Source organism: Adiantum capillus-veneris, chromosome 5 (assembly GCF_014529385.1).
Source record: "Adiantum capillus-veneris isolate H3 chromosome 5, ASM1452938v2, whole genome shotgun sequence".
Lineage (NCBI taxonomy): Eukaryota > Viridiplantae > Streptophyta > Polypodiopsida > Polypodiales > Pteridaceae > Adiantum > Adiantum capillus-veneris.
This window is the reverse complement of record NC_140935.1, coordinates 157,710,960-157,722,673: the sequence shown is the minus strand read 5'-3', so window position 1 is coordinate 157,722,673 and position 11,714 is coordinate 157,710,960.

Genomic DNA, 11,714 nt, shown 5'->3' with positions numbered 1-11,714 from the left:
ACTGCTTGATCGATTTATTCGAGGGTTGAGGAATGAAGGAATCTATAATGGACTAGTGATTAGAGGTATCACAACCTGGGAAGATGTCACTGCCAATGCAATCCAATTAGAGGACAACTTGATGATAGCAGGCATGAGGGTGTCTACTGACACGAGATCCACTAGCTCACAAGCCATTGAGTATGAACCCATGACTGCAAAGCCCATTGCCAATGAGCCAAAGGTATTTGAGACATTCTTGACAGACCTCACCAAGGCAATCCAAGAGTCTCTTAAGGATAATCGACCCCCTCAAAATAGTCACATGTATCCAAGAAGGGAGCAACAATGGTGTTCCATTTGCTTAGGTCCACATAGCACTAGTGAGTGCCCTACGTTTAGAGTAAAATTTAATGGAACTTGCAACGCATGTGGTAGGTATGGTCACCAAGCTAAGGATTGTTTAATGATCAAACGTATGATGGCAAATAGACCACCTGTAGCCTGGACGGATGCGCCTCGAGCTCCTGTATTGATGCCTGCTCCACCTGTTGAGCAACTACCGCAACACATGGTCCCTAGATCTCAAAATGTTGTACAAGCTACACCGCTACCACCTCCTGTGCTAGGACCGCAGCCCCCGCATCCAAGAGTCGCCCCTATGAACCAAGTGGGTTGCGAGCCATCTAATGCTTATGCAGATGGCTGTGAGGAGGAAATAGACACTAGTATTGCCTACGGACTTGATACATTGGAAGAGTGTCCTATATACTACATGGAAGATTGTTGGGGGCAAGTCAAGCCGTTTATCAAGCTGCTGCTCTCGCATCCAGAGGTCAAAATATCAACACCCAGGCTAGGAGGCCACCTCTTCAATGCTACGAGTGTGGTGGACCACATCGAGCAGCGGAGTGCCCTATTAGGCTGCAAAAGAATGCTGCACAGATGCAAATGAATCAAGGGAGCACGTCTGCAATGCCAATACTCACATGTAATCGTTGTGGCATAGATCACTTGATTGCCCAATGCCCCTATAACCCAAATGCGCCTAAAATCACACCCCTAAATTTGGTCGAAATTGCTAGTGTGACATCGCCAATACCACCCGTCGCACCCGCTTATGCGATTACACGGTCCATGCTTCAAGGGCCAGGCCATATCCTCGAAGAGAGAGATACCGCGTCAGTTATCCAAGCAAAGAAAAAGAAGACACGAAGGAAGAGGTCGCAGAATACGGGAAATTCAAAGCCAAGTTCCAAAACAAACATAGGAACAGGAGATGACCCCGTGTATATGAATGACCTCGAGGATGATTCAGATTCAATCGAGACAATGGAGACTAGAACCAATACCACAAAGGGAAAGACCGACAAAGAAAACCGTAACATGGAACCAAATGAAAACCGAATAAGAGAAAACCATAAAGAGCCTCTGAAAACACCACAAGTGTTTCCAAATCCAATCCAAGACCCCCAAGATAAACCGCAGGGGCAAAAAGGGAAGAATCGTAAAAAGAAGATTGGGACGTACCCAAACCCAGTAGACGAGATTGAGCAGGTGAAACATCTAAGAGGTTTAGTGGAGGAGACTCAAAGGAAACTAGAACCAGAACCCATGCATGTCAAAATTCATGACACAGTGTTTCCCACGCAAGTTCATCCACCCCACATGAACCATAGACCGTTAGCCATATCTAGTATCATCCAAGAAGGGAGTGAGGACGGGACATCAGAAAGTGAGCATACACCCTTCTTGTTGGAAAGGATGTTTAACGAAGGAATACCTGATCCCATTGAGGAATATGAGATTCCATCCTCACCAGTTCCTAGTCAAGGACCTACACCCTGCAAAATGCCAATGAATGTTGCCAAACTAGTGGACTTCATGTCTTCTGAGGTCCGAACCACGATCATAGCAAAGCTGTATGGAGATCCTGAGTTATTCCTTGCACTTCGAGCATTCCTTAACGGAGAGCTACGAACGGGATTACCGCAGTTTGCGCAACCAAATAGGCCTGACTCGATTATGATTGATGAGGAAAATCATGTGCAATCACTTGACTTAGATGGACACGAGTCTGTGATCGAGGTACCCATTAACGAATTAGGGCAGTATTTTGAAGGCGACGAGTCTAATGCGACCCTACCCATCACTACCAAGGGATTAACTATAAAGGGAATTCTTGATGGTGGTGCGGGAGTTAGCATCGTTACAAAAGATTGTTGGGAATCCATGGGAAAACCCCGCCTCAGTGTTACTAACATTGTGGTAAAGATGGCAAATGGTACCATAGCCAAACCTATGGGGATGCTCAAGGATCTTAAGATCAAAGTTCTAGGACACAAGGTACGACATACGTTCATTGTAATGGATTTCTCTAAACACCTTATGTCATATGAAATGATTTTAGGACGACCATTCATGAGGGAAGCACAAATGGTTCATGATTGGTCTAAAAATCATGTCTATTTGCAATTCCAAGACTCTGTCCTTAGAGTGGATTTGGTGACTGGTAAGGTACACCCCTTAGGGAGTAAAACCATTATTGATCATCGCTCTGACACCACAGTTCACTCGGCCCCACTACAATATTGTTACACTTGTAAGAAGGATACAGACATTGGCCAAGATTCTCCTTACATGGATGTGTTACCGGGTATGACGGAATCAGACAACGTAGACTGGGTACACCTGGCTGCAACCATAGATACCTGGGGAAATAGAGGAACCACGTGGGTCACACCAGAGGGGGAAGAGGTACCACAAATTGCACCTCTGAACATGATAAGTGCCATACATGCATCTTCTAAGGGCAAGGCAATTGTAGACCAATCTGATAGTGACACCGATAGCTCAATAGAAGACTTTAACCAACACGACTCAGACACTGACTTTCAGAGTGAAAAGGATTCTGAGTCAAAACATTCGGAAGGACCGAGCACATCAACTGATGATAGCTCCTCCGAGAATGAAGAGGACACCAACGAGGACTCCTTTAGTGAGCCAGATCTAAATGCAAATCAAAAGCAGGTCTCAAATAAGAAAAGAAAAACTTTAAGAGGCGTCGATATCGAGCCAATGTATGTGCTAGGATAAAAAAGAAGAGATCCTCAGCAGAATGGCTCAGTTATATAGGAGCATGTGATGCTCATCGAAAATTGGTAGACGATTGGGGTGAATATCTCCAAAATGTTATGTGGTGTAGACCACGACCCCATGACATAGCCCAATTCGAGATCATAGACAAGCCAAAGTTGAGCCGCACTGCAAGGAGGCGTCAAAACCAAGAGTTAGCTCGACAACACAAGAAAGCAGAAATGGAAGCACAAACCAAAGCACAACCAGAATCCACAGACTTGCATCCTACACCAGAACATTTCAAATCTTACACCACAGGGGAAGCAAAGGTTGTGTACACAAAAGCCCAAAGAATACCTACCGATGGGAATAATGGAATCTATGATGGTCCGGCAATAGTTAAAGAAATAGAATTAGCCGACCCCGGTGAAGAATCAAAACCTGTTTTTATTGCCCAAGACCTCACAGAAGTTGAAGAGGCGGTCCTCAAAGAGCTTCTCAAGGAATTCAAGGACATATTCGCTTGGACATACCATGATATGAAAGGTGTTCCACCTTCTGTGGTCCAACATACAATCCCTATGATTAGCACTGCGAAGCCCGTACAACAAAGACCCTACCCGATGAATCCTAAGTACGCAAAGATCATTCAAGAAGAACTAGAAAAGCTTATCAAATGTGGGTTCATATATCCTATTGAACACTCTGAATGGGTGTCTCCAATAGTTATCGTGCCAAAAAAGAATGGGAAACTCAGGGTGTGCGTGGACCTCAAAAAAGTTAATGCAGCTACTAGAAGAGACCATTACCCCCTACCATATTCCGAACATGTACTCGAAAGAGTTGCAGGCAAGGAAGCTTATAGCTTTCTAGATGGGTACTCAGGCTACAACCAAATCACGATAGCGCTAGAGGACCAAGCTAAAACTGCCTTCATCACAGAATTTGGCGTGTTTGCATTTCGTGTGATGGCTTTTGGCTTAACAAATGCCCCTGCTACATTCCAACGATTAATAAACACTGCTTTTAAAGAATATTTGAGAGAGTTTTGTGAAGCTTTCTTAGACGACCTTTGTGTTTACTCTTCTTGGAAAGAACATCTATCATGTTTGCGGAAGGTGTTTGAAAAGTGTAGGTTATATCGTATCTCATTGAACCCGTTCAAATGCCAATTTTGGGTCAAGCATGGAGTTATTTTAGGGCATATAGTATCTAAGAATGGTATCTCAACCGATGAGAGAAAAATTAAAGTGATTCTAGAGTTACCACCACCAACCAATTACAAGGGAGTTCAAAGGTTCATGGGACACGTGGGTTATTATCGACGGTTTATTTTATTTTTCGCTGAGATAGCACGTCCTTTGTACAAGCTTCTCATTGAATTTAAATGGACTGAAGAGTGTGACCAGGCCTATGAACAATTGAAGAAAACACTAGCAAGTGCTCCGATTTTAAGGACACCTAACTGGGATGTCATTTTCCATGTGCATATTGATGCATCAAACTTTGCTATTGGGTGTGTTCTCACTCAACCAGGAGAACATAAATTGGACTATCCCATTAGCTTTGCAAGCCGTCAATTGAACGATGCTGAAAGGAACTACACCACTACAGAGCAAGAAGGTTTGGCAATGGTTTATGCAGTAAAGAAATTTCGCTACTACCTTCTGGCAAACAAGTTTGTATTTTATGTGGATCATCAAGCGTTGTTGTATCTGGTAAACAAGCCATGCTCCACAGGAAGAATCACACGATGGTTGTTAATTCTTCTGGAGTTTGATTTCACGATTGTAGTGAGACCCGGTAAAAGGCACGTCATGGCTGATCATTTGTCTCGCATACCCAATGGTGAAGCCCCTACAGGAGTTGATGATGAATTACTCGATACTTCCCTATTCATAGTTGAGACTATGCCTGAATGGAGTGAGAACATTGTTAACTTTTTAGTTAATGGTTCTCGACCCAAGGAACTTCGTAAGGATATCGCTCGAAGGCTAGTAAAAGAATGTGAACCCTATTGTTTGATTGCCGGAACTCTGTATAGACTAGGCAAGGACGATATTCTTAGGCGTTGTGCCCGCGAGGATGAATATTTGTATATCTTGCAAGAAGCACATATGGGCATAGCAGGAGGATATTTTTCAGGAGACCTGACTGCTAGAAAGGTGCTGCAATCAGGCTATTGGTGGCCAACATTATTTAAGGATGCATCACTTTTTACAAAAGGGTGTGATGAGTGCCAACGTTACAAGACCACACAGCGCAAAGATAGAATGCCCTTACATCCTATTAAAGTAACCCAACCATTTGAAAAATGGGGCTTAGACTTTGTAGGTCCAATTAGTCCCGCAGCTCGCAACACTCAATCTCGATATATTCTAGTTGCTACGGACTATGTAACAAAGTGGGCTGAAGCTAAGGCTTCACAAAAAGCTGACGCGAGGACAACAGCTAAGTTTCTTTTTGAGAACATTATCACAAGATTTGGTTGCCCTTTTGAAATTGTTAGTGATAATGGTACCCATTTTATAAATGAAGTAATAAGAGAGCTTACCACGACCTTTATGATATCCCACCATAAGTCTACACCTTATTACCCGCAAGCTAATGGACAATCCGAGAGCACCAACAAGACTCTAATCTCTATTTTAACCAAGACGGTAGAAGCTCATCGCACTGATTGGGATTTGAAGTTGACATCTGCTCTATGGGCTTATCGTACTGCTTATAAAGTGGCTATTAATTGTACGCCATTCAAAATGGTATACGGCCAAGAAGCGGTTATGCCTTGGGAGTTTGTCATTCCTAGTCTTAGGGTAGCTTCGCAAGAAGGATGGAATGGTAACCCCTTAACCGAGCGTTTGTATATCTTAGAAAAACTAGACGAAGAGAGACAGTTGGCTGTGCAAAATGCTCTTGTGGAAAAGGATAGGAGAAAGAAGTGGTTTGATCGCCATGTGAAGGACAAGGACATCAAAGTTGGTGATAAAGTCCTTATGTATGGAGTACGTAAAGAGAAGAAAAAGTTGAAATATGCTGGTAAAGGACCATATAGAGTATGTGAAATTACCCCACAAGGTACCCTTCGTGTGGAAACTCTTGATGGAGTTGAAACCATTGGATTCCTCAATGGGAGTAAATTCAAAAGATATTATGATCCTTTAAGCCAAGAAGAACTACGGGCCATTCATCAAAAGAAGGCCGCCAAAGCACAAACCGAGTTAAAGAAGATACAAGCTCAAGCTGAGGCTAAGGAGCGACAACAACGTATAAGACAAAAAACGAGAGGCTAACCTTGGAGTCACAAATGCATTCCACGTGGAAATCGAAGAGGATGGGTTGGACTCTGACACACCTCTACGATACCCTATTGAGTTAAATAGTGCCTATGGAAAAGTGCTATATAACGCCTTATTGGACACGGGTGCTAAATATAATCTGCTATCCTATGGGGTGTGGTGTCAGTTAGGGAAGCCACCTCTATCTGAGAGTATTATCCAAGTCAAGGGTGTCAACAAGAAAAAAACTACGGTTTTTGGAATCTGGCACACTTCTGTCAGTTATGACAATGGAATTGTAGCTCAAGACTTTTTGGTCATGCCTACTGGAACTATGGAGGGTAATATAAACCTAGGCCGCACGTGGATGATAGCCACCAAATGCACTATTGATTGGGGGACTGGGGGTGTTACAACGCAAAAACCAACTCTTAGCCCTACCACTCAAGCCATAGTCCCTGAGATATTGCCTAAGGAAATAAAACCCAAGACATTGCATGTCCAGGAGGTTGAACCATACGTCCCCATAGCCCAACTCTCTAGAGCTTCAACTGATGTAGTTGAAAGAAAGCTTGAGACACACAAGAACCATCCTAATATAACAGAGAAAACATACAAGTGGGTCTCCTAAAGCTTCTGTAGTGAGCATGGTTGATGCAAAAAAACGGAAACCTCGTAAGAACCGTCCCACTCACTCCAAGAAATGTAAAGAAATGTTGCGTTGGATTCCTAAACGACTATTGGAAGCCCAAGGATACTATGAAGGAAATGATCAAATCTGGGTGCCCAAACGTAAAGTGTACTCTTACCTGTCACCTGGCCCATGTAAACCCAATCCTGTGGCTCCAAAACAAATTGAAAATCGCGGAAAGGAAAAAATCATGGAATGTTACACACCCGCTCTAGAGCTAGTTTGGGTACCAAAGAAAGAACGATTTGTTCCACCTAGCTCAGGAACAGGGAAATCAAATGAAGCTTCTTGCTCTTCATGTAGTTCCTATACGCAAATAGAAGCTTCGACACAACCTCCACCTACCACTGCACATATCCATACAAGCACGAAAGAGTTTGCACCTCCCGGGGTAAGTTCACCACCTACAACAATGTTGCAAATAAAATCATGGGAGAGTACCTTACCACCCTTGCAACTAGATGAAACGCATAGGGCGGTCGAAAACTATTGGTTAAAACCTTCACCCATAACAACTTGGAACAATTGGTTTCAAAAGGTGACGACCTCATTCCAAAAGGTATGATCTACCCAAGGAAGGGGGGAGTGTTTGCTAACATCAATCATTCACTCGCTCCCCTCTCAACCTTCCTCCCTGACCTCTCAATTCCAATCTTAGGGAATGTATATATATAGCCTTATACTCACAAAAAACAAAAATAGTAAAGAGCAAGAGCGACTAGCAACGAGAGAGCACCCTACAGATCTTACATATAAGTCCAAATTCACCGTGTCAATTCAAGCAACACACAAAAACAACTCTTATGTTTTAAAGGCCTAACCAAATCTATCTGTATTGTAAGAAATGGCTACTTCACCAGAGGCATGCACTTCTATTTTTTATGAAAGGTACCCTTTGTCTTTTCCTCAAGTGTTCTACGTATGCTACCCTATACTTTCTTGCGAATGGGATTTGATAGAGATCCTTGCATGTGAGAGAAATTTTGAGGAGTTAGAATGGCTGATACGTCTATGGCTAACTAGTGATCCCTACCCAGTAGCGAATGTGTCTCCAGTGGCACATGCTTATTCCTTTGCACAAGATGAGTATCCACGCATCGTGAGGTTCTTGATTAGCATGCTTGCACAAGAGGATGATGAAGAGGAACTAATAGAGACCGAGGAAGACTATGGCCTCACGGACAACGATTTTATTTATCTAGATGATGAGGATAGAGGCCTAGCCTTAGGGTGGCCACCCGGTTTATATAATATGCTCTTTCCTTGATTCTAAAAGGGGTGACAGATAGGTAGGTTAGGGGTCTAGATTGTGTTTTGAGTTTGTTTTTTAGGAGTTTTAATTTTTCACACTGACATGCCTCCTAGAGGTATAGTGCCTGTTTTTGGATGTGTTAGGTAGGACTTATATGGATCTCCATCCACATGGTTGAGGACATCTGCTTCAACGAAATGAGCCACTCCATACCTCCAGGTGTACTACTTTCCATGATTCATGTTGGTGGATATGTGTAATTGCTAATAATGATTTTTCATGCTTTGTTTGAGTGCAATAGTTATGATTGTTATCTGCCATTATAGATGTATAAATTTGTCTTTGCTTAAGTTGATTGAACTCCAGTTTAATCTTATGGATGAGCCTGGAGATTAGGAGACCGTGACTTTAGGTTAACTCATTTACTTGACCACTAGGTCTAGCTAATAAAATTATCCGAGTATTTGAGACCTTAGGAATGTTTTAGGCAGAGAAAGCTTGCTCACTTAAACAACAAAAAACACTAGTGCGAATACCAAGGAAATGGAAGCAAAAAAAAAAAAAAACATAAGTGCCACAAATGAAAAATCTTACGCTGGAAGAGAAATCCTGGCTTGAATTGGTACTTCACTCACATGTATTGTCTATGGTACTAGAGCCCTAGAGGTTCCCAGTGTGGGCGCTTTTCCTTGAGAAGCAAAAAACCCCGGACATACAAAATAAGCACACACGTCACATGATTGTGACCCAAAGTAAAAAAGTATTAAAAAGAAATAATAATAAAAATAATAAAAATAAAGAAAAATTAAAAGACTTCCATTGAGCTTACAGTTAACATTTCAAGCTTTTGTTTGCAGTTGTGAGAGCGAGTTGGCTAATCAAAGCTGAAAAGCATAATTAGGGAATCTTGCATTTAGATAATCTTCTTAGCTTAGCTAGTACTAGAGTAGTTGTTTTAACCTTAGTCATAGCTAACTAATTGATAGACTCACACATAAGCTCAAAACTCTTGATTAATTAATTTACTCAAAGTGCAATTTATTTGTCCTTAATGGCAGTCTAACATTTCATAAATCTTGCATTTACTCATTTCCACATGTACTTTACATTCCCCTCATGATTTATGGCAATATAATTCCGCTTGCTAAAACAGTGACTTTGCCTTGCAGATTCAAATCTAGATGCTCTACAACATGGACATACCAAGCTTCAACTCAATAGCTTCCGAGGACGGAATCTACATCAGGAAGGGGGGCAATGTTAACCCTCGTGGCTCACGGACACCCTATCGCCTATGACGGACACCGTAATCGTATTATTTATTTAAGTAGAGTCAGGCACCGGGCTTGTTGGTCCAATAGGGAAAGGTAGAGTGATCGCCGATGAGAGGCGCACTCTAACACGAACATGCTAGGGTTAGTTGGCTAAGCATGGGCGCCCAAGTGTGAATGGGGTGAGCTCACATAAAAGCCAATTAAACCTAAAAGTGAGTCATTCTCTCATTGTGCAATAGAAGCTGCTCTTGCTCCATCTCCACCTTCTCCTTCACCATCTCCTTGTGTGTGTGCGTGAGAGAGAGAGAGAGAGAGAGAGAATGTGAGAGTGTGTGTGCGATCGAGCGTTGCGGCGGCACAACGGCGGCGAGGCGGTTGAGCGCGGCGTAGCGGCGTCTCCCTCTTCTTCGCGGCGCGGGAATCCTTCATTCGCAACTACGTAGGAAGGTGAGTGACACACCGTTCTTCCTTGTGAGCTAGGAGCCTTTGTGGCTCGCACACGGCGCGTAGCAAGTCCCTAGCCGTGACAATCCTCTTTGAATTCATCATCTTCCATCTCATCATCATCATCATGGAAATCATCCTCACTAAGATTGGCGGCAATGGGACTTCAGTTATTGATCTCTATCTCCTATGTCTTCCCCTCATCGAAAGTAGTAGGTGGGAGAGGGTCGAAGATGGTATCCACTTCATGGAAAAATGGTTCTCCCCTGAGGTGTTAACCAAAGTCTTGGTTGGTGGATTGGTGGGATATAGATGACTTATAGAAGATAAGTTCAAAGTGAGCTACATTGGTATTATGTTACAAGAAAATAAGGGTAAAGAAGTTAATCACTCACCTGCTCACAATTGCATGGAAAAACTAAGTTTTCATACTTCCCCGTGTGATGCACGCTAGAGTCCACCATGTAGATCCCATTCTCATGCCATCTAGACACATTTTCAAACCAATTTCACTCAAAGATGAAGGTATGAAAGGTTCTCAAATCAACCTTTAGTATCCTTTCAATAGTCCCACATTACCTGGCTTCATCACCATTTGTGTCAAAAGTTGCCTATGACACCACAATTCATGGTGGTTTGACACTTGTCAATGTGGCATGTACGAAAGTGTCTACCCTTTGACCACATAGAATTAAAGGAAAGGCAGTATAAAATAAAAAAAATTAACAATCGATTACAAAGATAAAATCAAGAAAAAACTATACAACATGGTTTGAGTGTATGAGTACTCAACCTTTGGCATGCAACCTTGTGCATACTCCCATTCTTTGTTGGTGATGTCCTCTCCGTGTTCCTTTGAAGGAGTACGAGCGGAAGTGCGACGCAAGAGAGAGTGCGAGAAGAAGAGCACGAAGATATGTTGAACTCGCTCTACTGTAATGTGTAGAGCATAGTGAGTTCTTATTAGGTTTTAACAAAAGAATATGTGTACATACCTGGCGGCCCGCCCACTTACCTGGGCGACCACATTGGGCTTTATACCCCAACAACCTCCCACTTAAAGTCCAATGTGGTACTTTAAGTGTGAGAGAAGCTACTATACAAGCTAATATACAAGAGATGTAGAGAAGTGATGTACTGCCCTACACCTAACTGCTTGCGAAAATGCACAAAGCTCTCTGAGGGAAGTCCTTTTGTAAGTAGATCAACAGGATTTTCTGTGGTGTGAACTTTGACAAGCTGAAGTTGCTTATCCTCGAGCATTTCCCTGATGAAATGATACTTCACATCCACATGCTTTGTCTTTGACTGATAAACTAGATTGCGAGCCAATTGTATAGCACTTTGACTATCACAATATAACACAGGCATCTCTTCTTTGATTCCCAAATCTGTTACTAGTCGATTAAGCCAAATTGATTCTTTGCATGCCTCTGATGCTGCAACATATTCAGCCTCTGTAGTAGACTGAGTAACACAATCTTGTAATCTAGAACGCCATGATACTGCTCCACCAGCCAATGTAAAGACATACCCTGACGTAGACCTTCGGTTGTCTAAGCCACCTGCATAATCTGAGTCTGTAAAACCCTTTACACTTAGCTCTTGACTCCCATAGCATATACGCATACTCTTTGTAGCTTTCAGGTATCTCAATATTCCTTTCACTGCCTCCCAATGTTTCTTGCCTGGGTTTGACATGTATCGACTTACTACTC